The sequence below is a fragment of the Vombatus ursinus genome, unplaced genomic scaffold, assembly GCF_900497805.2.
Source record: "Vombatus ursinus unplaced genomic scaffold, bare-nosed wombat genome assembly UNPS02000577.1, whole genome shotgun sequence".
Lineage (NCBI taxonomy): Eukaryota > Metazoa > Chordata > Mammalia > Diprotodontia > Vombatidae > Vombatus > Vombatus ursinus.
Window position 1 is genome coordinate 24,612,114 of NW_020940355.1, and position 27,131 is coordinate 24,639,244.

Sequence of the window (27,131 nt, forward strand, 5' to 3'; positions counted from 1 at the left end):
CATGCCCTCTGTCCTGGGCCCTCTTCTCTTCTCCCTTTATACTACTTCACTTGGTGATCTCATCTGTTCCCATGGATTTAATTACCATCTCTATGCTGATGATAATAAAATTTACCTTTCTTGCCTGAATCTCTCTGCTGATCTATAATTCTCCATCTACAACTGCCTTTAACATATCTTGAAATGGATGTCCAGTAAACAACTCAGTATGTCCATAACAGAACTTATTACCTTTCCCCCTAAACCTTCCCCCACTCCTACCTTCTCTATAGCTGTAAAGGGCAACACCATCTTCCCAGTCCCTCAGACTCACAACCCAGGAGTCCTCCTGGATTCATCGATATCTCTCACCTCCCATGTCCAAGCTGTTGCCAAGACCTGTTGATTTCACCTTTGCAACAACTCTCAAATACACCCCCTTCTCTCTTCTGACATTGCAACTACTCTTGTACAGGCCTTCATTAATTCGTGTCCTGATGATTGCAACAACCTGTTGTTGGGTCTGCCTGCCTCAAGTCTCTCCCCACTCCAACCCATTTTCCATTCAGCCTGTAAAGTGATTTTCCTAAAGGCCAAATATGATCATGTCACACACACACATATATACACACTGTTCCCCCATTGCCGACTCCCTCAGTGACCTCCAGTAGCTTCCTATTACTCCAGGATCAAATACAAAATTCTCTGTTTGGCATTCAAAGCCCTCCATAACCTAATCCCCTCCTACCTTTCCAGTCTTCTTACATCTTAGTCCCCACCACTAGCCTTTTGGCTCTGTCAATCAGCTCCAGGGATTTTTTTTTTTTAGGCAATTGGGGTTAAGTGACTTGCCCAGGGTCACTCAGCTAGTAAGTGTCAAGTGTTTGGTCTGAGGCCGGATTTGAACTCAAGTCCTCCTGACTTCAGGGCCAGTACTCTATCCACTGCGCCACCTAGCTGCCCCCAGGGATTTTCTGTAGCTGTTCCTCATGCCTAGAATGCTTTCCCTATTCCACTTTGCCTATTGACCTCCCCAGCTTCCTTTAAGTCTTAAATAGAAGCCCAGCTTCTACAAGAATCCTTCCGTTACCCCTCTTAATTCCAGTGCCTTCCCTCTGTTAATTATTTCCTAATTATCCTGTCTATAGCTTGCTTTGTATATATTTCTTTGCATCTTGCTTCTTTTTGCATCTCTAGCACTTAGCTCAGTGTCTGGCACATAGTAGGTGCTTAATAAATGTTTATTGATTTATTGATATTTTCCCTAATTTTACAAATAAGAAAACTGAGGTTAAGTGAGAAATTGTTGGTTTGGCCAAATTTGGTAGTAAATGGCCAGGCTGTATCCGTAACTCGTATCTTCTGCCTCAAAGTACAGTGTTCATTCACAGGCGATAAGTATAGAGAAGGGAGAGACCATTTTGTCTGGGGTGATTAGAAAAGGCTTAATGGAATAGGCAGGATTTGAAATGAGAATTTAAGTGTGAGTAGGATTGTGACAGGCAGAGAGGGAAATGACAAATATTTAGAGTAAAAAAGCATTTTATCCAATGTCATTTTAACCTGAAAGTGGAATTAATGGAATGTAATTCAGAATAAATAGTACTAACATTGACAAGTAACATTTTTAAGCTGTATCTGGCACCTAGGAAACCTAGCCGTTTCTATATCTCTATTTGTTCAGTTATTTTTCAGTGTTTTTCAACTCTTTGTTACCCTATTTGGGGTTTTCTTGGCAAAGGTGCTAGAGTGACTTGCCATTTCCTTCTGCAGCTCATCTTCCAAACGAGAAAACTTAGGCAGACAGGGTGAAGTGACTTGTCCAGGGTCACACAGCTAGTAAATGTCTGAGGCCAGATTCAAACTCAGAAAGACGAGTCTTCCTGACTCCAGGCCCTGCACTATATCCACTGTGCCACCTAGCTGCCCGCATCTCTATATGTTGAAACTTAATTAATATTCATAATCAAAGGGACAACTATTCATGAAAGCAAAATGCATTTTGCTCAGGGTGGCACACTCATAACTGAATAACATTAAATTCTTACATACTTTAAACAAATGGTTGCTTTGAACTCTTTAAAGTTTTATATTTTAAAAATATTCTAAGCTTAACCAACACCAAATAAAATTAGAATTTCCACATACAAAACAGAATTTAAAAATAGAATTGTATGTGAAAATATGAATCTTTATTATGTATAGCTTGTTTTTCCTTTTAAGTATAAGGGTGGGGTTAAAACCATCCCATTAATTGTGATACCTTAACCGGGTGTGAATAGGTTTCAATCAATCAGAAGGCTAAAGTTTGAAAAGTCTTTAAAAGCCATTGGATGAGGCAAAATAATTCCAGGCAGAAGTCTGTTCCAATAGGCTGGTAAACTTGGCCACATCTCCAGGTGTTGTCTATAAGTTATCAAGTGAGTTAAGCAGGTTGGGGAATTCCAGAAATCAGTGTATGCCTGAGGAGGAACTGCCTGGGATTAGTGTTGGCCAGATCTTCTTTCCCTACCCCAACTCAAGGAGGACCTTCCGTTTTCTTAGGATGTGGAAGATGTTGGACTTCTCATCTTCCAATCAATATTCTAAATGCCTGCATCATGAGCCAAAACCAAACAGGACAGAGCTGAATCATGCTTAAGGGAAATTTATGGAGCATTCCAGAAATGGAACAAAATTACTTCCAGCAACCAGGAGTTGTGAGTTACTGCATTACCCCATGTGCTCTTTACTTTTATTAGGAATCTGTATGTACTTGAGAGAGAGTGTGTCACAGACATTTGGAGGGCTGTTTTATACCAATTTTTCTTATTGTACTACCTTAGTAAATTTTGTTGTTGTTAGTGTTGTTCAGTTGTTTTTTAGTCATATCCAACCCTTCCCAATCTCACTTGGGGTTTTCTTAGTAAAGATACCAGGATGGTTTGCCATTTCCTTCTCCAACTCATTTTACAACTGAGGAAACTGAGGCAAACAAGATTAAGCATTTGCCCAGGGTCACACAGCCAGTAAGTGTCTGGGACTGGATTTGAACTCTGGAAGATGAGTTTTCCTGACTTCAGCCCCATAACTCTATCCTCTGCAATCCCTACCTGTCCATCTTAATAAATACCCCTTTCTAAAAGCTACTTAAGACTGGCTGACTAAATTCATTCTCAACTAATATTTTTGGCAGAGAGCACACTGGAACTAGGACTTGGGCTGACAGCATTAGAAGAGAAACATCCCAACCCTAAAACCTGAGAGGGCAGCAGGAATAAGCCTAACTCCGGGAAAGTGAACTCAGAACATTCACTCCTTAAATATATAATAAATTCAACTTGTAACTTTCACAACTGTGCTGCTACTCTGCGATTCCTTTTGGCTTTTCTTCTGTTTGCTTCAGTATATTTTTAAAATACTTCAGTTAAAATACTATTCTCTTTTTTTTGGGGGGGGGGCAACCCTATCAGTATCTCCCTTCCTCCAGGACAAAACAAAACAAAACAAAACCTTTGGGACTAATATGTTCACATTTTCCCCAGTGTTGTTAGTTGATCAGGTTAGCTTGGTGATGTGAGGAGTAGGTAAGTTATTGTTTTCAGATTCGATTCCCTTCCTTGTGGAAGGTGCTCTTTGGCACTTGTTGAAAGGATGGAGGACGCGTCCTAGACCTGGACACTTGTTCACTATTTGATTAAGTCTCAGCATCTGGGGGTGAGAGAGGATAGAGTGTGTGATTTGATTAGCTTCAGGCTATTGTGGATTGAAGTTAACCTAATCTACAGTGCCCATAAAAGGAAACAGGGAGTCTTTAGTTAGGTAAAAATTTCAAAAAATCAATAAACTGTAGAAAGAAATTTTAGCATTGACAAACAATCTAAGACATGACAGTTCCTCTGGGAGGTGGGGAACCTGTGTATTTGCATAGCCTCTCCACCAGAAGCTTCGAAATCCTTGAAAAGGCACAGACACAGGCATATTGCAATTGCAGGTGCTTTCACTGATGCTGTTCAAGGGGTGCCAACAAGAGGCAGTGATGGGGCCCATCAATAATATAACCTCAGAAAAATATGTAGTCACTGGCCCAGTCCCCTGGATAGAAAAGGGGGAATCTCCTGGGCAGTGCCAAGTCCCTAAAGATATCCAGGACCCAGCCTTCAAGAAGAAGGGTAGTTCTTGGACAACCATAGCTTCATAAAGATAATGCTGTTGCTAAAAGCTAGTTATGTCTACTGGCTTATCATTAATAGGAAACACACTGATAGGGACTCCTGAACCATGGTGCTAGAAGAAGCTATCCATAGGATTATCTGTAGAATCTGAGAGAGCAGCCACCCCTTCTGGGGACCCAACCTGTGAGTGGAAGTGGAAGTTGTAGAATAATCTAGAGGGGAGTATTTACACATCGTTACCTTCATTGTGTGCATGGGAACTAGTGACTTTTCTACTCACATCTGTGGATAAAAAACTAGGTGGTTTGGGAAAGAGGAACAAGGCAAAGTGATATGATGTAGGGGAGAGCTGCCTCAACAATGAACCTTGGTCCTGCAAGTCTAAAACTTGAGTTCTGGGGCAGGAGTTATACTATCATACACTCTTCCCGGCAGCATAGGAAAAACAAGCCTTCCCTTTTTAAGACCTAGCAGCTATTTACAAAGACATTCCCAAGACTAAAGGAGAATAACCAAACAGATCTGCAACAGAATTAATAGTTTATGGACATCAGATATTCTTATGGTTGAACTCTATGACCTCTAGAGTCCCTTCCTGCTTTAAAAATCCTTTGTGTGTGTGTGTGTGTACTCTCCTCTGTGTGACTGGGTAGTCACTTTCAACTCTAGGTGCCATCTTCTCTTAAGGCTAATGAAAGGGGCCTCTGCAGTGCTCCCTGATCATGGAAGATGTGGCTCAGCATCTCTTTGAAGGGCAGTTTCATCTTAATAAAGAACTCCCTTAGCACCTGGGAGAGGAATGTAACATATGGACTGAGGCTAAAAGAAAAGGAAGGCTAGATAGTGAATATAAATATAATCAGACTAAGAGGTGTGATAGACAAAATCCTAAATGAGCTGTTATTTGGACTCCACCAGCAAAATAATTTGAGTTGAAGGACAATCCTATTGCTAAGCCTTTAAGGATTGTGTTGCCACTGCAAAGTCAAAGATCTGCAGTGCTATTAACTCAGGAAATTGGGGGAAGAGTGAAAATCTGATAGAGTCCCTCCCCCCCTTTCCTCTTCATGCAGACTCTTCTGCAGGCTATATGGTGGTTGCCTAGGAAACAGCTTGTACGTGAGATCCCAGAAAATGTGCTGTCAGATGGTAAGAGATGTGGAAAGAGGCAGCTTTATGCAGACTTTATCCTTTGGGAAATCTCTGGGAAAGAAAAAGGCATATATACAAGTAAATATACTTTGTTTCACAAAAAACCAAAAATATCGATTTAATATCAACATAGCTCTGTGTATTGAATGACACCCAGAATAAAAAGCTGGACAGACAACTGGTAGCCCAATTTCCAGTCCTACCTCTGTCTCTAACAATCTTAGGTATGGCAATTTGGGTGCCCCATTTACCCCCTCATTCCCAGACATCCCAATGTATTAAATGGCATTGATAATAGTTACCTTCTTCACCACCCCACAAGGATGTGTAAGAAGGACTAGCAAATCTTGCACATAACAGACAATATTTATTGAGTGAAGGAATGACTTTCTTGTTCATCTTTACCTGGCTAAAAATCATGGAATTTCATAATCTCAGAAGAATAAAAATTGATGGCCATCCAAAAAAGCAATGGAAAGGTACATAATGGGTGGAATAAGCAGTGTGAGGTGTAATACCAATGGTGACTTACAAGCAGGAATTGTTGTAAAAGGTAGCATCATCAAGATCATGTGGCTGGAAAGGGAAGTGGGCCAGATACATAGCAAGAATGATGGATAACAGATAGACTTTTCAAAAATTGTTCTGGAATTCATAAAATATTGAAAGCACCACTGAAATATGAACAGGAAGGTAGGTGACTGTGGATAGAGACTAGACAGAGTTAGGAAGACCTAAGTTCAAATTTGGCCTCAGATATTTAGTAGCTGCATAACCCTGGGCAAGTCAATTAACCTCTGTCTGCCCCAGTTTCTTCAACTATAAAATGGAGATAATAATAACATCTCTCTCCCAGGGTTGTTGTGAGAATAAGATGAGATAATATTTGTAAAGCACTTAAATCCTAAAGCGCTACATAAATATAAATGCATTATTATTATTATTATTTTGACTATAGCTGATAATTATGAGATTATATGTATGGGGCAAGATTCCAAATATGGAGGGATAACAGTCCACTGACAAGTGCTAAACTGGATGCTGCCAGCCAGAAATGGGTAGTGGTATGGACCAATTATGAGTTCAGTATTCATTATTAGTCATGAAAGAACAATGTGAACACAGATGCCCATACAACAGAAACCTTGGTGATCCCTATGGAGAGAATGAAGGCAATCTGTGATGCATGGTGAACAGAGCCGCTAATACAAGACAACTCAGCTGAAAGTCTGGGATTTCACTACAGAGAGTATACTTGCATATCTAATTTTTATTTTAATTTTAAATTTTAATTTAAATTTTATTATCACTAGACAAGTTATCCATGAGCAATTGCCAGCAAGTATAGCCTCAGGATAAAGGTCTGTAACAGGCCAAGAGAAATGTGAACTCAGGCTTACCTACCCTTTGAGATCCCCTTGAGAGATTTCTTGTCTTTGAGACAAGACTATTTACCACACCACTGTAACCATCATCCCTGGAAGTTTGCTCTGCTCCTCTGACATCCTCAGCCTGAAGTCTATTGCAATAGTCCAGGTATAAGGTGATGAGGGCCTGCACTAGATGGCAGTGTCAGAGGAAAGGAGGCGCCATATGCAAGAGATGTTGTTTAGGTAGAATCGACAGAACTTGGGAACAGATTGGATATGGGAAGGTGAGAAACTGAAGAACTAAGAATGACACCCACGTTATCCTTGATAGTAGTAATAGGAAAGTTAGGAAGAGGGGAGGTCTTTGGGGGGGAAAGCAATGAGTACATTTTGGCGATGCTGAGTTTAAGATGACTCTGGGACATCCAGTTTAAGATGTCCAATAGGCAGCTAAAGATGCAACACTGGGGATCGGGAGAGAGGTTAGGGCCAGATAAATAGATTTGAGAACCTTCATAAATATGATAATTGAATCCATGGGATCTGATGATCACAAAGAGAAATCGTATAAAGGAAGAACAGGCCCCAAGACAGAGCCTTGGGGGACACTCGTGGTTAGAAGACTGGATGAAGATCAGGCAAAGGGAACAGTCAGAGTAGTCGTATAGGTCGGAGAAGAATCAAAATAGGAAGTGCCATGAAAATCAAGAGACAAGAAAGTATCAAGGAGAAAAGGATGATTGACAGTGTCAAAGGGTTCAGAGAGATAAAGAAGGTCCTGCAAAGGTGAGGCATTGCAGCTACCTGTTGCCTGCTTCTGGGGGGACAGGAATTGATAAAGTGGGTTTTACAAGGTAATTGCCTTGCCATTGCAAGTGGACAATTGGTATCGAAGAGAAAGCTCCGGGTCAAGATTCAAAGGAAGAAGAAGCTGTATTGTATACTGGTATTCATCTGCAGTTAGAGGGAGCTTAACAGGATTGCCTTTGCCCAATATCAGGGAAAGGGCTATATTCAGAGAAGGCCCATTTTCGATCTAATGCTGTCTGTGAGGGCTCCAAAGGAACAGAGACCAACTAGAAAGCCTTACTTATTAGGGGCTGGAGCCAACACTATTCAGCCTGGGCCAACCACAGGCTCAGCAAAGGGCTATAGGGTAGTGGGCCAGTGGATTTCAAGCTACTCACAATGGGCATGGAGACTAGGAGGTCAGAACTGATAGTGGGGTCATTGCAGAAATGCTAGGAATATCCAGCTAGTGACAAGGCTGAAATATGATACTGCTATGGTAGTGGGTAATTACATGTGCAGCCAGATGGTCTTGCAGAAGAGCATGTAGAAAATATAACACATGCTTCTTATATGGATAGAGTATAGCATGTGCTTGCATGTGACCTATGTATTTGGTCATAAAACACAAAATTATATGCAACTCGAACATGAATGTTGAGAGGTAACAATATATAATGGATGGCAGGTCAGCCTGGTTGTTAGGAAAGCGTAGCTTCATGTCCTGTCTCTGCTGTTGTGGGGCCTTGAGCAAGCCACTTAACTTCTCAATAGCCTCAAACAATTCTAACACTATGAATTTCAGGCAAGTTGACTGGCTGATTTGGGGAAGGGAGTTTCCACACAAAGAGTTGCCTACATTGATGAAATCATTGTTCTGACCTCCTCTCCCCTAAATGGATGTTGCATACTATGTACCTATGTATGACAGTGCAATGTCTAAGTTAATGGATACCATGTGACACAAATCTACATCTTGTATGTCATTAACCAGTATAGTTTTCAGGGACTCCAAAAAAAGGTTTTTAAGTGGAAGCTGGACTTAACGAATGTAGGTGAATTAGAAAGGACTATGTACTCCAGGATGCAATAAGAAGGGGAAAGACAAGGAAGGACTACGTTTCCCAGAATGGTTGGGACTAAAAGACAAAGGCTCATTGGGAGAAAAAGAACACCAATTCCCATGAAGCCTATGAACCAATAGTGAAACTGTTTTTTTTTTTCCCCAAGGAGATTAAGGAAGGAAAGTAAGAAAAAGGGAGAAAATGGAGGTTGAGCTGAGCTCATGACCATACAGAGCAAAGGAAGTTTCCAAGAACAGACATGTTCAGTAGCAATACTAGTTCTTTGTTGTTGAATCCAATAACTATAGTTATGCCTGGAGCAGAGTAAGGAGGTGTCTAGTTTTAAAAAGCTGGTAAATAGTGATCACAGTTAGTAGCTGTAAAGTAGTACTAGCAATATATACAGCCAGGAGCAATTTTAAAATAGGGATGCCAAGACTGTCCATAATGAAGATTTCAACTCCCTCATCCTGGTTAGAAAAAGAGAATGAGTCCTATCAGAGGCCTGTTTCCTTCTAGAGGTGCCTGTTTCCTAAACTATCTTGGAGATCTAAGAAATGAATCTGAGTTGATAAAAATTGCTAGGATTGTTTTTTGGGACTTCAGTATTCGTTCTTATTCCAATTAAATGTTTTACTGGTTCAGTGTTGTTCTTTGCCTGGGCCTGTTAATATGGTTAACACCAAAATTCTAGACGAGTTAATTTCAGGAATTCCCAGTTTTCTAACTTGATAGAAAGAAAGCAAGTCAGGTAGGTACATTTCTATTTAAAAGCCCCAGGTTTGAACTAGAGTTTGTGAAGTTTCAAGAGTGGTTGTAACACCCAGGCTACAAGCACAGACATTAAGAATTCACATAGAAATTGTGATTTGCAACAATCAAAGGAGTTTACCTACACCAATTACCTACACCAATGGACAGCTAGGTGGTATGGTAAACGGAGTTCTGAAGCTGAGGAAGACTCATTTCTCTGAGTTCAAATCTGGCCTCAGACACGTACTAGTTGTGTGACCCTGGATTAGTCACTTCACCCTGTTTGCCTCATCTCACCACTCTCATCCCTTCAGCTTCTCAGTGCTATTCTACTATGCCTAGGGGCTCTTGATTTACTTTGGGTTATTAATCTCTCTCTAATTACCACCTCTCCTGATTATCAGCTCAAAGTGACACCAAAGGGTTTGTGATTCTGAGAGAGAAATCACTAATTTTGCTACATCTTTGTGGAATCTATCTCCTGCCTACTGTACAAACTTGCCCATTTAACCAAAATCTCTATTGGTGCTGCTAAAATTAACTACACAATGAGAATTAGCAGCTACTAGTTTTCTTTCTATTAAAAAAAAAAAAGGAAGAATAAGCAGTAGAAATGAAAGAACAGGGAACAGAGGGGAAGGGTGGAATTTGGGGATATATTCAATCAGTGCCAAGTACTTCTAGCTGCAATAAAAAGTTATCTTCTTTACATTCTTCTCTCTTGTGGGGAGGACTTAAGGAGAAATTCCAGAGAGGCAGGACAATTAACTGCATTTACTCTTGTGCCCCTAAATGGCAGGGGACAGATAGATTTCAACAATCATCATTCTGTTTGATGTAGTCTTTCTTTTTCAGATCTTGCTTTAGTCTGGTCAGAACAGCTAATACCTTCATTCCCAGAATTATCAGTAATGCCTCATAATGGTCTCTCAGGAGGAGACAACTGGTAAGGACACTGAGAACCAATGGTGCCAGTCCACATGGTCCCTAGTCCAATGATGGAAGATGAACTCTGAATTTTCACTCTTGACTCAACTCGAGTCCTTCCAGTATCTTATCACAGAAATATCCTTAAAGTATTCCCAGAAGTTTTCACAAAGCTCTTCCCAGTTCCAAAACATCAATAACTTGTGGAACCCAGGGTTGCCTCTTTAAAGCAACATAGACACATAATGAATGAACGAATGAATGAGATACAAATACTTAGCTTTTCTTTTCAAGTGTAGTCCCAAAAAACTACGCTTAATTTTATTTTTTTTAAATGGACTCATATTTTCCATGCAATAAAGAAGTTCATTATTTTAAAAGTACCTTATTATGAATCTTATTTTAAGTCCAGCTTTTTAAAATGTAAATTACCACTTTCTAATTTATTCTTTTAATAAAATTGGGGGTTTGTGTATAGTGTATTAGTTTTTTTTTATACTAGAGCCTTTGAGCTCTTCAGAATTAAAGCAATATAAAATACAAAGTGTGATGTAGACAGATTTTTTCTGATGCTTAAGGAACTCAGAAGAGAGAAAACTGGTATCTGAAAAGGAATGCCTCTTTTAAATGCCTATGTCTTGCACTGGCTGGGAGAGAGGGGTACAAGTAATATTGTGAGAGTGAAAATTGGTAATGATATTTTCTTATCTATTTCCTTATACATTTTTTTAATCACATACCCAATGGATGGAGTTTTACTTAATGTAGACTATGCTACATATGTGGGTGGCTAGGTGACACAGTGGACAGAGTGCCAGATCTAGGGTAAAGAAGACTCAACTTCTTAAATACAAATCTGGCCTCAGACACTTACTAGCAGTGTGACCCTGGGTAAGTCACTTACCCCTGTTTGTCTCAGTTTCTCAATCTGTAAAATGAGTTGGTGAAGGAAATGGCAAACCACTCCAGTTATCTTTGCCAAGAAAACCTCAAAAGGGGTCACAAAGAGTCAGACATGACTGAAAATGACTGAACAATAACAAAAATTTAGCAGATACTCCTTTTCAATGCATGCTCTTGAAATTCATTCAGATGCCTGTTTCTAATAGTAAAGGATCAAAGTGGGAGGAAGAGGGAGATGTGGAGAGAGCACTTTTCTCTGAGATCTCCAGGCTTAGAAATTATCTCATTTTACTATCTTAATAGACCAAATTTTGTTGGTCTTCAACATCTTTTCTCTCATTCAAACTGTTTTGCTCTAGCTGTAAAATTATAGAAGTTCATTTTTCTATATATGGGGCCATTAGAATATGAGAAGAGCTTCTAATTAAGAGAGACACCGCCCATAGAACTAGACGTCATTTTCTTAGGAACCTGTCACAGATAGTCCCCTTCAACCAGGAATAAACTTTAACTCTAAGACAGAATTTACTACTAGAAAATGAACTTTTGGAGTTCTGATATTATTTTTTAAAACTAAAATTAGGAAATAGTTCAACTTTTTCAACGGGCACTGGACAGAGGGAAAAATTCTTCCTTATTGTCAAGATCTCTGAAAGCAAAATTCAACCTTAAAACATTAAGCTAATAAGATTTAATTAAGATTGTGTTATTACTATTATGATAAATTTACTAGCACAGATAACAACTGGCATTTATGTAGCCCTTTCAAATATGTAAAGTATTTCATACAGGTTATTTCTTTTGAGCCTCAGAGCAACAAGCCTACGAAGTATGTCCTTCGGTATTATTTCCATTTCACAGATGAGGAAGCTGAGGCTCAGAAAGGTTAGATGATTTCTCCATCATACAACTATTAAGTACAGTATCAGAAGCAAGATCTGAATTCAGGTCTTCCTGATGCCAAGTCTAATATTCTATCCAGTGTACCATACCATCCTCTTGGAATAAAAACATAAGTTTATTCCCAAATTTTGAACTCTACATTTTTATGAAATAGAAAAAGAATATATATTTGGCTCAATAAAGTTTAAAAAAAAAGTGCTGGATATGGATTTATAAGAACTGGATTCTAATCCTGGCTCTTCCACTTAATACCTGCATGACCTTGGGCAAGTTAATTTACTTCTGGGCTTCAGATGCAAAAATGAGGGGAGTGAATGAATGAATGAATAAAGCATTTATTAAATGTTTACTATGTACAAAGTTCTGTGCCAATTGCTGAGGATATAAATAGAAAATTAAGACAGTCCCTGCCCTCAAGAAGCTCACATTCTAGTGAGGAGACAACACAGGGAAGGTTTAAGCTGCCAGTCAGATGGAAAAGTCCCATGGTCCTCAGGGTGTATTGACACAAGGCAGATGATAATGCCTTTGATTGAACATCATTTCCACTGATAAAATCACATCAGTTTCTGATGTTGAATTATTTGATACTCTTTGAAAGTATTACTATTCCCAAAACTTTTAGCGATAGGGTACTGGGTTGTCTTCATCAGGGTCTGAGGGTCAAGGAGAAGGAGAAGAAACCTGTCTGGTTCATGGTGCCTATCCCTCAGGGTGCCTTGTTGCTTCAGTTAGGTTGACTCACTTGCCCTGTGAGTGGCATTTGGTGGGATGGCTGACCCCTTCTCCAAAGGATCTGCCCAAGCAGATGATGGCTATGAGGGTTAGGAGGGAAGCAGGATCAGTGGGCTTGGTAAGGTGTGCTGCCACTTCCAGGGTTTTTGTGCCTTTCTGATTTGAATCAAGAAGCTGTCAAGCTCTAAGTCTTACAATCTTTATACTTGAATACAGTCTTCATACTTTAATAAAATAAAAATGTTCATGTTTGTTCTATGACCCCTTCTTAATCCAAATTTCACTAAAATTAGACGTTCAAATTCATATGCTATGATTTTTTTCTCTAAGGTGAAAAGACAAAAGGGAATCCCCAGTTGGTTTATGATGTAAAGGAATGAACAATTTATAAGCATGTTTGGAATGATGGTATGAAAATAACGTATGGAAAGACATAGCTATTTGTTTTGAACATTTTACATTTCCAAGAATCTATTTAAATTATTGCAAGTCATGTTACTTTTTTTCTCTTGTTTTGCAAAGTCAGAAAGTCAATCCTTAATTTACTGATAGAGAATCACGTGAAACTAGAGAGAAATTAAAACCTCTGCTTGACTAAAGAGAGATAAGGAAATTGGGATGGGAAGAGAAACATGTTTTCAAAATAAGGCCTACAAAACAATAGTGAAACCAGGGCTAATAGCCCTTCCTCCTCCTATATAGCAGACAGCTGGTTTAACGCAGTTGTCAGGGTATCCTCTACCGACCTTGCGGCTCTGGGTCATGTGACATCCTTAAAGCTATAAGGAACTGAATTCAGGGAAGGCAGAGGGAGTTCTTTGCAAAGGGAGCCCTCTAGCATTAGAAATGAAATGTGTTTAGAAAGCAAGATTGAAGAGGTTTCTCTAAAAGAAAAAGAGCCTCCCTTTTATTTTTTATTTTAATTTTTTTGTTATTCTGAAATTGATTAACATCAGCAAAATGTGAACACTTCTATGTACAAAGAGCAGGAAAATATATTTGTCTATTAAACCACGAATCTGTTATTTGCAACTTTGGGTTTTTTTTAAAAGCATATAATAAATTCAACACATTCTTTCCAAAGTTGTCCTGTTTATGTCGCCCTCTGAATTTCCTTGTTTTCTTCTATGCATTTAAAAAAGTTTCATTGACATTCCTGCTTCCTTTTTCTTTTTGTATCAATATTACTGTCCTATCCACACTGAACAAACATGTACCCCAGCCTTCCTTGATTCTTCACTATATTCTTCAGTAGTTCATCCAAGGCTTCTCAGGTTTCCCTAAATCTATCATATCCGCCATCTCTTTTGACATAATATTCTACTAATTCATATACCATCTTTACAGTCAACCCTAACTGATCAACACTCCCTTAGTTTCCAGTTCTTTGCTACAACAGAAATGTTATGAATATTGTTGTACATATGGGTTGTACATTCCTTCTCTTATCTCTTTGGGATATATTCCCAGTAGTGGTATCACTATGTCAAAGGGTACACACAGAATATTAGTGACTTTAGGAATTTCAAATTGCTTTACAAAATGATTAGGCCCATTGAGATCCACTTATAGTATATTAGTATGCCTGCCCTCCTGTATCCTACCTTTTAAATTTTAGCAGTCGTTTGCATTGAAAGTTTAACATCCAACTAGATAATGTTATGGACAGCTAGGTGGTGCAGTGAATAGAGTGGTGGGCCCAGATTCAAGAAGACCTGAGTTCAAATGTGACCTCAGACACTTACTAGTTGTGTGACTCTGAGTGAGTCATTTAACTCTGTTTGCCTCAGTTTCTCAATCTGTAAAATGAGCTGGTGAAGGAAAGGGCAAACCACTCCAGTGTCTTTGCCAAGAAAACCCCAGATGGGGTCACAAAGAGTTGGGCACAACTGAAATGAATGAACAACAACAACAGATATTACTATAAAATGTAACCAATGTTACAGACACAGGGGAAACTACCTCATACAATCCATTTCTCCCTCAGGAAACCAACATTTGATACATTTGGAACTGGAAGTTTGTTTTTCTTTAAAACACACTGAACATTTCATCTTGAAACTATCAAATGGAAACTCTTGCTTTTTCCTACAAGAAGCAAGGACATGGATGAAGTATTTGGCAGCTTGGCTCAGTACCATAGTCATTCTGCTGGTTTGGTAGAGGGTGGAAATAGGACCTGAGTCACCTAGAAAACATTAGACAGGAAGTATTACTCATGGAATGGCTAGAAGCAGGCTTTACATCAGCAACAATAATAATTTTTTAATGACATTTTGCAAAATATAGTCTGGCCAGGGAATTAAAATAAGCTTTATGTAAATTCCCTAATGACATACCTTACAAAGTTCTCTCAGCTACCTTCATTGAGCCCCATTTCCATGTCTAAGCTACTTCCAGGAAGCCTTTACTTAAAACAGTTGAGAGGGAAATGTTTGATTCGTTTAATTCTGGTGACTTATGCCTCTGAACAGTGTACAAATACAGCAGAGAATTCAAAGTTATAGTCTATATTAAAAAAATCTTTTATTGTTATTTATCCTTTCATGTGTATATGTCTTATTTCTTCCTAACTGTAAACTTCTTGAAGGAAAGGATATTATCTTTCATTGCCCATAGTCATGATTCTTTTCTATAGAGTTTGCTACATAAGGAGAGATCAATAATTATTTATTACTTATTGATTATCATTTACTCCATCCCCTAAATCACAAAGCCAACATTTTTTGACTTTCACACTATTCTATGGTTCTCTTATTCCATCTGTAAACTCCCATTCTTTTTCCTTCAGCAAATCCCCTATATTCCTTTTAGTGAAAGTTTTCATCCATCTAGTAACAACTTTCAATTTCCTTTCCCTAGTCCAGAGCTGATCATTCTTATATTTATGGTTTTCTAATTTCCCACATTTCCTCAAAAGGATAGTCAGAAGAGCACTTTACAAAACCCTACCCTACCATAACAAATAGTGCTATATTTTGGACTTCCCATGAATAGAAAAAAAAAACTTCTTTTTCTGCTGTATCTGTTTCACCCTCCCCCACCTTAGGTGACAGAATATTGGAGACAGAGTGAATTTCCCATGAATAAAAGGAACAATCAAAGGGGAAATGGGGACCTATAAGGTATATAACTGGATAGAGAACATAGCACTAACCTTGAGAGTAATTCGAGGCTCAATGTTATACCCAAAGAGATATTTCCCTGTCCCAACTGATTTTGGGGCTTCAGGAACCATCTTGAAGAGCATAATTATGAATTATATTTTCAGGGGGCCTAGAAAACATGGATGAAGCAACCTAGACCATTGCTATTCTGAACATGATTCTGATCAGTAAAGAGAAGCTGGTTGTCCAAGTAGACATGATGGCAACTTTGGAAACATGTCATTTTAGAAATCCCATGAAATAGGGATCTTGCCAATGAAATCCCAGCCCTCATAAGCATGCCCAGTGTCCTCAGCCTGAAGAAGCCTTCCTTGTGGACTTTGGGGTATTTTATGCCTGTTTGTCCACCTGCCATGTGGTGAATAAAAGACTTTGTGGTTGGCTACTGAGCTGGAACTGAGCATGCATACACATGTCCCTGTGCCACAGGAGGACAGTGGGCTAGGACAGTAGACTGCTGGCCAAAATGAGCACATGAGCTTGCTGTTGCTTCTTTTCCCCTTGTGTCCATTTTCCCGTGCTTTAGGTGACAGTATTGGAGAAAGTCTGAAGCACTATGTATGACTTTTGAGTAGCTGGTGGGGGGTGGAGCCAAGATGGCAGAGTAAAAGCAGTGACTTGCTTGAGCTCTCCCCCAAACCCCTCCAAATACTTGTAAAAAATGGCTCTAAACAAATTCTAGAACAGCAGAACCCACAAAAAGACAGAGTGAAACAAATTTCCAGCCCAAGACAACCTGGAATGTCAACAGGAAAGGTCTCTTACCCCAGGCTGGGAGAGGAACACAGTACAGCCTGGGCCACACACGCTGCGCAGGCAAAGACTGGGCCTCAGTGAACCTGGAGTAGTCCTCAGGGGATTGAATCAAGGGGAGCTGTGGCAGTTTCCAGACTTCTCAACCCACAAACACCAATGACAATTTAGAAGGTCAGTAGGAAAAGTCTGTCTGACCGCGGTGAGAGAGGAGCTCAGTTCAACCCCAGTCCCAGTGCAGCCCCAGGGTCATGGCTGCTTCTAGAGCTCACAGCCCACAGAGGGAGGGAGGATCAAGTGGCTGATCAGAGAAGAATTGCAGGGATCTCTTTGCTGGCACTGAGGCAGGATTCTCTTGCTTTGCCTGTGCTTGGATCTGGGTCACAGTTCTGAGTTGTGGTCCTGGGGCAAGGAGGAGCATTGGCTTAGTGGAGCTTGTGGTAGTGGTGGAGAGGGAATCCCCCTCACCATTCCAAGGCTGAAGAGAGTTCTTGTGGTCAATCACAGACCAGAGCCCAGGCCAAGAAAGGACTAAACACCTTGCTTTTGATCGTACCACCTGAACTGAAAATTTAAGGTCCCTAGAAGTGTCTCTGAAAAGAGCTGCACAAAATCCCTGAAGCTTGGGACAGTACATTCTCCACACTGGAAGCAGACTCCTACCTTACCAAAGAGTTTAAAAGTCAAATAATTGGCTGGGATCATGGGCAAACAGCGCAAAAAAAAAAAATCAGACCATAGAATTTTACTTTGGTGACAAGATCAAAACATACAACCAGAAGAAGACAACAAAGTCAAAGCTCCTACATCCAAAACTTTTAAGAAAAATATGAATCAATTCCAGGCCATGGAAGAGCTCCAAAAGGATTTTGAGAAGCAAGTAAGAGAAGTAGAGGAAAAACAGCAAAGAGAAATGAGAGTGATGCAAGAAAATCATGAAAAACAAGTCAACAGCTTGCTAAAGGAGCCCCCAAAAAATACTGAAGAAAATAACACCTTAAAAAATAGACTAACCCAAATGGCAAAAGAGGTCCAAAAAGCCAATGAAGAGAAGAATGCCTTAAAAAGCAGAATTGGCCAAATGGAAAAGGAAGTCCAAAAGCTCACTGAAGAAAATACTTCCTTAAAAATTAGAATGGAGCAAATGGAGTCTAGTGACTCTTAATGAGAAATCAAGAAATTGTAAAATAAAGGTAGCTGGTGAATGATGCCAAGCAGAAGGCATCAGAATGGGGAGTTGAGTTGATAATATTAAAAATAATAAACCTAACCTTTTAAATAGGTGTCCCTAGGATCTTGCCTGGTCCAAGTGCTTTTGCTCTAATACTACCTTTCATTTACACTGTATATATCTTGTGTACATATAGTAATTTACATGTTGTCTTCTTCATTAGAATGTGAGTTCTTTGGGGGTGGAGAAAATGCCTTTTTTTTTCTTTTTGTATGCACATCACTTGGCAAACTTGGCTAACTAGGAGGATGGTGGCTCTTGACAGTAATAGAGAAACTGGGAAGAGGTGAGAAAATTGGGAAGAAAGATAATGAGTTCTATTTTGTTTGTGTTGAGTCTATGTTGAGTTTCTGATGTCTGTGGTACATCCAATTTGAGATATCCACTTAGCAGTTGGTGATGAAAGACTGGAATCAGAATAGAATTTAGGTATTGATAAAGAAATATGAGAATCAGGGGCAGTGAGGTGGTACAGTAGATAGAGCACCAGCCCTGGAGTCAGGAGGATCTGAGTTTAAATCCAGTCTCAGACCAGACACTTGACACTTACTAGCTGTGTGACCCTGGGCAAGTTACTTAACCCCAATTGCCTCACAGAAAAAAAAAGAAAGAAAGAAAGGAAGGAAGGAAGGAAGGAAGGAAGGAAGGAAGGAAGGAAGGAAGATGACAATCATCATAGAGACGATAACTGAACTCTTGGGAGTTCAGTGGGAGTTGATGGGAGATTATCAAACGAGATAATATAGAAGGAGAAGAGGGCCCAGGACAGACCCTTGTAGGACCCTCCAAGCTAGTGTGCATGACTTGGAGGAAGATGCAGCAAAAGAGACTGAGGAATGGTCAGACACGTAGGAAGTGGCAGCACCAGAATCTGAATGGGGGTCTTTTGACTCTAATTTCAATCTCTAGTCCAAACTTATTATTTTATATATTAGGGATGGAAGCCTTTCTCTCAGCTTGGAGTGACAGTGAAAAATCTGGAAGCCGTTGCACATAAAACACTATTGAAGGAACAAGGGATGTTTAATTTTAATCAGAGAAGACTTCGAGGTAATGACAGCTGACCAAACCATATAAAGCTCCTGAGGCCCAATCCTGAGGGAAGGCACTGAACAGGGACTGACCAGATCCATCTGATAGGTCATGCTGATGACCCTAAAGGTACAATATTATCTCTGTAAGTCTGACACATAGATCTTCAAAGATGAAAATCTTCAAGAGATTATGCTGGTCGAACCTGAACCTCCTGGCTCGTTTAAGGCCAGGGAAGGCTGTCCTCTTTGGAGGTGAGACTTTTTGGAATCTGAGTCATCCATTTAAAGGCTACACAACACCAGAAGATGCAGTCAGTACAGTTTACCCTCCTGTGAGAGATCTTGGTTTTGCAAACTTTTGCCTTTTTACCTCTCTCTCCCCTCCTTATTATTAAATAACTTACATTTGTATAATACCTCAAGGTTACAAAGTGCTTTCCTTACAGGAACCCTAAAAAATATGGAGGGTAATATTATCTCCATGTGATGGATGAGGAAAGGGCAGCTAGGTGACAAAGTAGATAGAGTGCTGGGCCTGGAGTCAGGATGACAACTTCCTGAGTTCAAATATGGTCTCATACATTTATTAGTTGTGTGACCTTGGGCAAGTCACTTAACCCTGTATGACTCAGTTCCTCAATCTGTTTCTGATCCCTACCTGGTTTACTGACTATTTCCTCTTGCTAGTTTCTTGACTTGCTCACTTATTTTGGTGAAAAATTTCAGCCCTGCCTCACTCTAGCCTGAGCCCTGACTGGTCCTAAGGCACTTCCAAGTTCAGATGTACCATAATATACCCTTGGAGGTTCAATATGCTCTTATGGGCTTTCAAGTCAGAGAAAAGCCCTAAGGCTCCAGAAACTAGCACAGTACCTGCATAATTTCATCAGCTCCCATGTTGGCCAATAAACATTTATTAAGTGTCTACTTTGTACCAGGCACTGGTGCTAGGGATAAAAAAGGCAAAAAATCCTTGCTTTCAAGAAGCTCACAGTCTAATAGTATAGTTTAAAAAGCAATGGCCTTAGAATTAGGAAACCTGAATTCAGGTTCCCTAGTAAATCTAACTTTGTAATGACTCGCTAGTCACTTAATCTGTTTGTTTCCTCCTCTGTAAAATGCGGATAATAAGATTTGTAACACCTACTTCATAGGTTTGTTGTGAGGAAAGTAATTTATAAACCTTACATAAATGTCAGAAATTGTTGTTAATAACTATGGTTGAGATACCTTTGCATCTAGGAAAAAGGGAGTCAGAAGCTTTTCAGTGAAATTAGACACAAGAGCCAATACCATCAACTTCTCATATCCTTGAAAATACCCACAAGGCTTCTTCAGAGTCTGCACAAATTCCAGTGAAAGGTGGACTGGAAAGCTCTGAGAGGTCCTTTCCAACTCTGAAGTTTTATGATTCTTCATTATATTATAATTAAACATCTCTTTTTAAACAATCAAGGTAATTTGTTCATACATATATATATATACACTATATAGTTTATTATTCAATTTAGTATTTGTTTTTTAATGACTGCATTAAATAAAATTATTGTATAAACACAATGGTTTAAAAACAATTTTTTCATTGCAAACCTATAGCATTTCAGCTACCTTATGGATTTTGCGGACTGGCCTGGGAGTCGTGCCATAATTTGTAACGTTTTCCCTATGCAGTGCTTCTTCTAGACAACTGACTTAAAAGCACACACTTGGAATATAATCTGCCTGTATTGGGGAATGTATAATGTCTGTCTGCTTTCCCAGCCTTAGTAGAGTTCTATAAAGCCCTAAATCATCTGCGTTCTGGCTGGCCACTCCAGCCCAGTCAACTACTGCCACCATAACCCACCACAAACCATGTACTCCTAGTAGATAAATCTTTACCCTTCCAGATAGGTAGGCATGGGGGGCGGGCACAACAAGAATAGTCAATGCTATGAACAATCTTGCATGTGGTTGTCATTGAATCATTTCAGTTGTGTCCAACTCTCTGTGACCCCATTTAGGGTGTTCTAGAGGGGACTGTCATTTCCTTCTCAAGCTCATTTTATAGATGAGGATCTGAGGCCAATAGGGTCAAGTGATTTGCCCAGGGTCACACAGCTGATAAGCATCTGAGGTCTAATTTGAACTCTGGTCCTCTAGACTTCAGACCCAGTGCTCTATCCATTGTGCCATCCAGCTGCCCTGCATAGAGCTTGCTTTACCTCTACAGTTATCCCTTCCACATCCCAACTTTCCCCATCTTGGTTTCGATATATCACTGGTCGGCATATGAAATTAAACGGGAATTTTTTGGGAGTTTTGTGAAAGCCACAGACAACATAGGAAGGCCAGTACATGACACAGGAAAAGTTTAGAAACTCAGAAATGTATAAAATATATGTATAGTATTATATAATAGGAAATTTTTTATCTTTTAATACCATAATAATTCAGACTTCTTCTCTGGCATAAAGGGAGGGCCAAAAAATTTTACTCAGATTTTCCAGTACACAGGGGTGGTCTCGCCTCTAACCCCCTCAGTGTGGAAGGGATAACTTTATTTGTTTGCTCATTGTCTCCCCCATTAGACTGTAACCTCCTTGAGGGCAGAGACTGTCTTTTGCCTCTTTTTGTATCCCCAGTGCATAGTGCCTGGAACATAGTAAGTGCTTAATAAATGTTAATTGAATTGAATTGTTAGCCTATAAAACCAGTGTGTTAAAGTGGAGGAGGGTGTACAAAATGATGAAAACTGCAGGGAGAAAAAATATTAAAATGATGGTTTAACTGGGTTATGATGAATAACTATGCCTTTTAATTTTTTTTAACCCTTCTGGGAACCCAACTTTTCTTTCTGGCTGCTTAGTTTCATCCCTTTAAGAAGTCCTAGAAGACCTTAGGGAGGTTGGGAAACCATATATTTATCAATATATGTACTAAATTGTACCTTATCTTCTTTCCTACATTGTACCCAACTATGCTAATTAAGGACATATTTTCCATACCTATGCCCAACTCCCTTCCATTCTCTGCTTTCAACCCTCAAGAACTGATCTGGAAATTAAGAGGGAAAAGAGAATCTGAGAATCTACAATATCCTGTTTAGCTGAAGCCACTTGCAACAAAGATAAACAAAAACCTCTCAGTATCTGGCAGAAAAGCAGTTCTCTAGCATCAATATCTAAAAGCATTAACTAAATGAAACACTTTAGAGACACAGGATCAGATCTATGAATATACTAGAAAATAATACATAGGGTCATATTGGGATTTGATATATTCCAGGAAAAGGAACTGAAAAGTAATATGGTGTTTATGGGAAATTATTATTATTTTTCATGCAATTAGAATTGGGGGAGGGAAGAAGTCTAAATTTTAAATTAGGCCTATCTTCACTTGAAATTCTCATATGTATGGATGGTTTTAAAAGAATGTTTTTAAATGTTGCTTTGAACACAAAGCAATAGTCCTTTATAATCTGTATAATTTTGGCAAAATTATTTTTGATGAATTTCATAGAGATCCAAGTGAAATTGGGAGTAACCAATTCTTTGAATCCCCTGTACAATCAATATTTTACCTTTTCTAAGGTCAAAATAAAAATGAATGAGACTGAGTGTTCTTTAAGAGGACAAAAAAAATGCCTGAAGAAAAATTCAATGCTCCATTACCTACATAAAACACATAGTTTGCCAGGCCTATCCTCATACATGTCCTATAATTCCTTATTACTTACTCAGACTAAAACCATTTCACCTAAATTTCATCTATCACATTTAGGGACAGATTGGACCAGAAAGCAAGGTAGCATTTGTTCCCTGAATCTTCTGTGGAGGAAAAGTAGAAGACAAGAGCTGGAATCAGTTTTGGTTTGCTTTTTTTTTTCTTGCTTTTTATTTTTCTTTCAAATCTGGGTCACATTGCATATTCATATCATGAAAAAGGGAGACAGACAGACAAAGACACACACACACACAGAATATCTTTGTCATAGGTGGAGAAGGGAGAGAAAAGGGAGAGGAGAAACAGGCATACTTTTCATATTCTTCTAAAGGATTGGACCAAGAAATGACATATCAGGGAGGGTGGGCTCAATCGACTTCTATTTCTTTCCTCCCATCATCCAGCAAATCTGGATACTCTTATAAGAGAAGGTGTTCTTTTTTTTTTTCCAGAAACAAAAGGAAACATTGGGAAACAAACGGCTAAACTGGGAATTGTAGGTGACATTAAAAAAACAAAAAAAATCAATAAAATTTTGAGAAAAAAAGAAACAAAGGAAAAAGGATAAGAAGGGAAAAGCTTGACTAATATATTTTTTAAAAGAACTCCTGAAAGTCTAGACAAGAAAGAGAGGAAATTGTACTGGTGTTTCTCATAGTATAAGCAATAATTTAAGGATATAATAATGCTGTTTTATAACATGTAGTATGAAATATTAAAATTAGTAGTAAATATAATGGAAAGTAACAGAACTAAAACATAAAATCTGAAGATAACATATTTGATTTAGAAGGAAAATAGCTTTTACTGTTAGTTATATTTCCTCTGACAGGTTTTTCTTTCTCTATATGTTGTGCTTCCTCAGAGTGTATCCTGAGAAGGAAGATTGAGACATAATTAAAAGTATGTTGGACTGCAGGACAATGTGTGTAGGCATCCCTAGATATATGTGAAGTCTGTAGCCATCCATATGTTGAGATATGAGGGATGCTCCAAAGGTCTTACTTATCCTCCTGTCTTACAAAGTATTGCCCTCCCCTCCTACACAATCTACACAACTAAAGAAGAGTCTCTCCTTTAGTTATTCTTTTGAGTTAGATAACAAAGTGAGTGGCATTCTCTCAAGAAGATCATTGTTAAAAAGTACATTCTTTAATGTTATCTGGAAGCAAAAGAGGGTCCTGGAGCAATCCTTTACACTTTTCCATATCAGAACAGAAGACTTTATTACAGAACTTCAGAGTTGGAAGGGCCCACAGAGCCTGTATAACTTAAACCTGAACGGGAAACCCTTGTTGAGGATCTCTGGGGATCTCTGGGGAACTCCCCCTCCACTTAAAAAAAATTATAAACAATGACTGTCAACAACAATGAAGGGCAAAATCTTAGCCTTTATCAAGGCAATGCATTAACAACCAATCAAAAGAGAACATTTCTTTGTTCTATGTTCCTCCTTGACCTACCAAAAGCTCCACCATCTTTCGATCAGTTTTCCTTTCTTCTTTCTTTCCCTCTCTTGTACTTGCTCCATTTTTCTTCTTTAATAGAATTATTAGTGTATATTCAGCTTTGGTTCTGCTGATTTCTTCTCATACCACCTCCTACCGATCTTTCCATATTTCCTTGTGTGCTTTCACCTTTATCATTTCTTACTGTGCCATTATGTTCTATTATGTGGATAAAACCAAAATTTATTCAGCCATTCTATAATCAGTGAATATATAGGTGGTTTCTAAGGTTTTGCTAGTACAAATAGAACAACCATAAATATTTGTTGGGGGAATGATAGACCCTTTCCCCTCCCCTACTTATGATGTTTTTAGGATAGAGCTTTGGCAATGGAATTGCTGGATCAAAAAGTGTGATCAGTGCTCTTCAAAATCGTGCACCAGATTGCAGTCCCATCCTAAACACAACAGTCTGTTACCCCCATAGCACTAGCAACATTAAATTTGTTGTGAGGATCAAATGAGATGGCATACATAAAGAGCTCTGCAAACCTTACAATAATATATGTTAGCTACTATTGTTATTTGTCATCTTTTGGATATTTTACCATCTTAATGAGTATAGATGGTATCTTTTAAAAAAGCAGTTTTTATTAACAAAATTCATCTGAAAAAATGAAAGGTCCAGAATAACAAGGGAACTAATGTAAAGAAATGCAAGGGAAGGTGGCCTACCTGTTCCAGATCTTAAATTGTATTATAAAGCAGCAATCATCAAAACTACTTGGTACTGGCTAAGACATAGAGTGGTAGATCAGTGGAATAGGTTAGGTACGGAAGACACAACAATCAATGACTATACTAATCTACTATTTGATAAATCCAAAGACCCCAGCTTTTGGGATAAGAACTCACTATTTAACAAAAACTGCTGGGAAAACTGGAAGATAGTATGGCAGAAACTGGGCACAGAGCAACATCTTACACCCTATACCAAGATAAAGTCAAAATGGGTACAGGATTTAGATATAAAGACTGATGCTACAAGCAAATTAGGAGAGCAAGGAATAGTTTAGCTTTCAGATCTATGGAGAGAGGAAGAATTTATGACCAAACAAGAGATAGAGAACATTATGAAATGCAAAATGGATAATTTTGATTACATTAAATTGAAAAGTTTTTGCACAAACAAAGCCAATGCATCCAAGATTAGGAGGGAAGCAGAAAACCAGGAAAGAATTTTTACAACCAGTGTCTCTGATAAAGGCCTCATTTCTAAAATATATAGAGAATTAAGTCAAATTTATAAGAACATAAGTCATTCCCCAATTGATAAATGGTCAAAGGATGTGAACAGGCAGTTTTCAGAGGAAGAAATTAAAGCTATCTATAGTCATGTGAAAAAATGTTCTAAATCATTATTGATTAGAGAAATGCAAATCAAAATGATTCTGAGGTACCATATCACACCTGTCAGATTGGCTAACACAACAAAACAAGACAATAATAAATGTTGGAGAAGATGCGGGAAAATTGGAACACTAATACATTGTTGGTGGAGTTGTAAACTGATCCAACCATTCTGGAGAGCAATTTGGAACTATGCCCAAAGGGCTATAAAATTGTGCATACCCTTTGATCCAGCAATAGCACTTCTAGGGCTGTATCCTAAAGAGATCATAAAAATGGGAAAAAGACCCACATGTACAAAAATATGACAGTTCTTTCTGTAGTGGCCAAGAATTGGAAATTGAGGGGATGCCCATCAATTGGAGAATGGCTGAACAAGTTGTGGTATATGAATGTAATGGAATACTTTTGTACTATAAGAAATGATGAGCAGGCCAACTTCAGAAAACCTGGAAAGACTTGTATAGACTGATGCTGAATGAAGTGAGCAGGACCAGGAGAACATTATACACAGTAATACCACACTGTGCGATGACTGACTTTGATAGATTTGGCTATTCACAGCAATGAAAAGATCTAAGACAACTCTAAAAGACAAATGATGGAAAAGGTTAGCCACATCCAGAGAAAGAACTATGGAGTCTGAATGCAGATAGAAGCACACTATTTGCTCTCCTTTTTCTTTGTTGTTATGTTTTATTGCTTCATTCTCGTGGTTCCTCCCATTAGTTCTAATTGTTCTTTACATTATGACTAATGGGAAAATACGCTTAATATGAATGTATAATTAGAGGTTATATCAGATTGCACACCATCTTGAGGCAGGGGTGGGGGGACAAAATTTAAAACTCAAAATCTTATGGAAGTGAATGGTGAAAACTAAAAATAAATATATTGTTTTTAAAAAAGCTTTTATTGGTATTTTCTGTTTCTTACATCACCATAGTTATCCTTCCTCTCCTAGGCCCAGAAAGCCATCCCATATGATAATTTTTTAAAGAGAAGGAACAAAAAGTCAGAACAACTGATCAATACATTGAATTAGCCTGAAAACACACGCAATGTGTGACACCTGTGGACTTTCTATTGCCATGAAAGGGTAGGCTGGGGATATATTCTCACCTCTCTTCATTTGAGTCCTGCTATCAGGGGTGGAGAACTAGCAGCCTCAAGGCCACATGTGGCCTTCTAGGTCTTTGGGTGCTGCCTTTTGACTGAGTCCAAGTTTTACAGAACAAATTCTTTTATTAAGGATATTTGTTCTGTGAAGCCTGGATTCAGTCAAAGAGCCGAACTTGATGACCTAGAGGGCCATATGTGGCCTCAAGGCTGAAGGTTCCCCACGCTTTCTAGATCTTTATAATTCTGTTACATTTGCTTTTGGTTTTTTTTAGTATGTCATTCTTTCCATTTACATTGCTGTAGTCACTTTGTATATTGTTTTCCTGGCTCCAAAGATAGTATCTTAAGGTTGCCTTACTTCGAATTTTTCTGCTTATTAAGAAACTTGAGCATTTTTCTATGGAGTTATTAGTCTATTTCTTCATTTGTAAACTGTCTGTTCATGTCCTTTGGGTGCATTGAAATGGGTAATTTTAGCCTCATAAATATGCACCATTTCCTTATAGATTCATTATTTCAAAAATCTATTTCT

At 38.7% G+C, this 27,131-nt stretch overlaps 1 long non-coding RNA gene across 3 annotated transcripts in view; it reads right to left on the reverse strand.

Moving 5' to 3' along the window:
• Window positions 1-3,894: 3,894 nt before the first annotated feature.
• Window positions 3,895-27,131, reverse strand: part of LOC114026964 — a 29,343-nt gene continuing 6,106 nt past the window's right edge. For all 3 annotated transcript variants that reach the window (XR_003567196.1, XR_003567191.1, XR_003567193.1), the window contains exon 4: window positions 3,895-5,336. This is a non-coding gene — a long non-coding RNA (uncharacterized LOC114026964). The remainder of the gene's footprint in view (window positions 5,337-27,131) is intronic.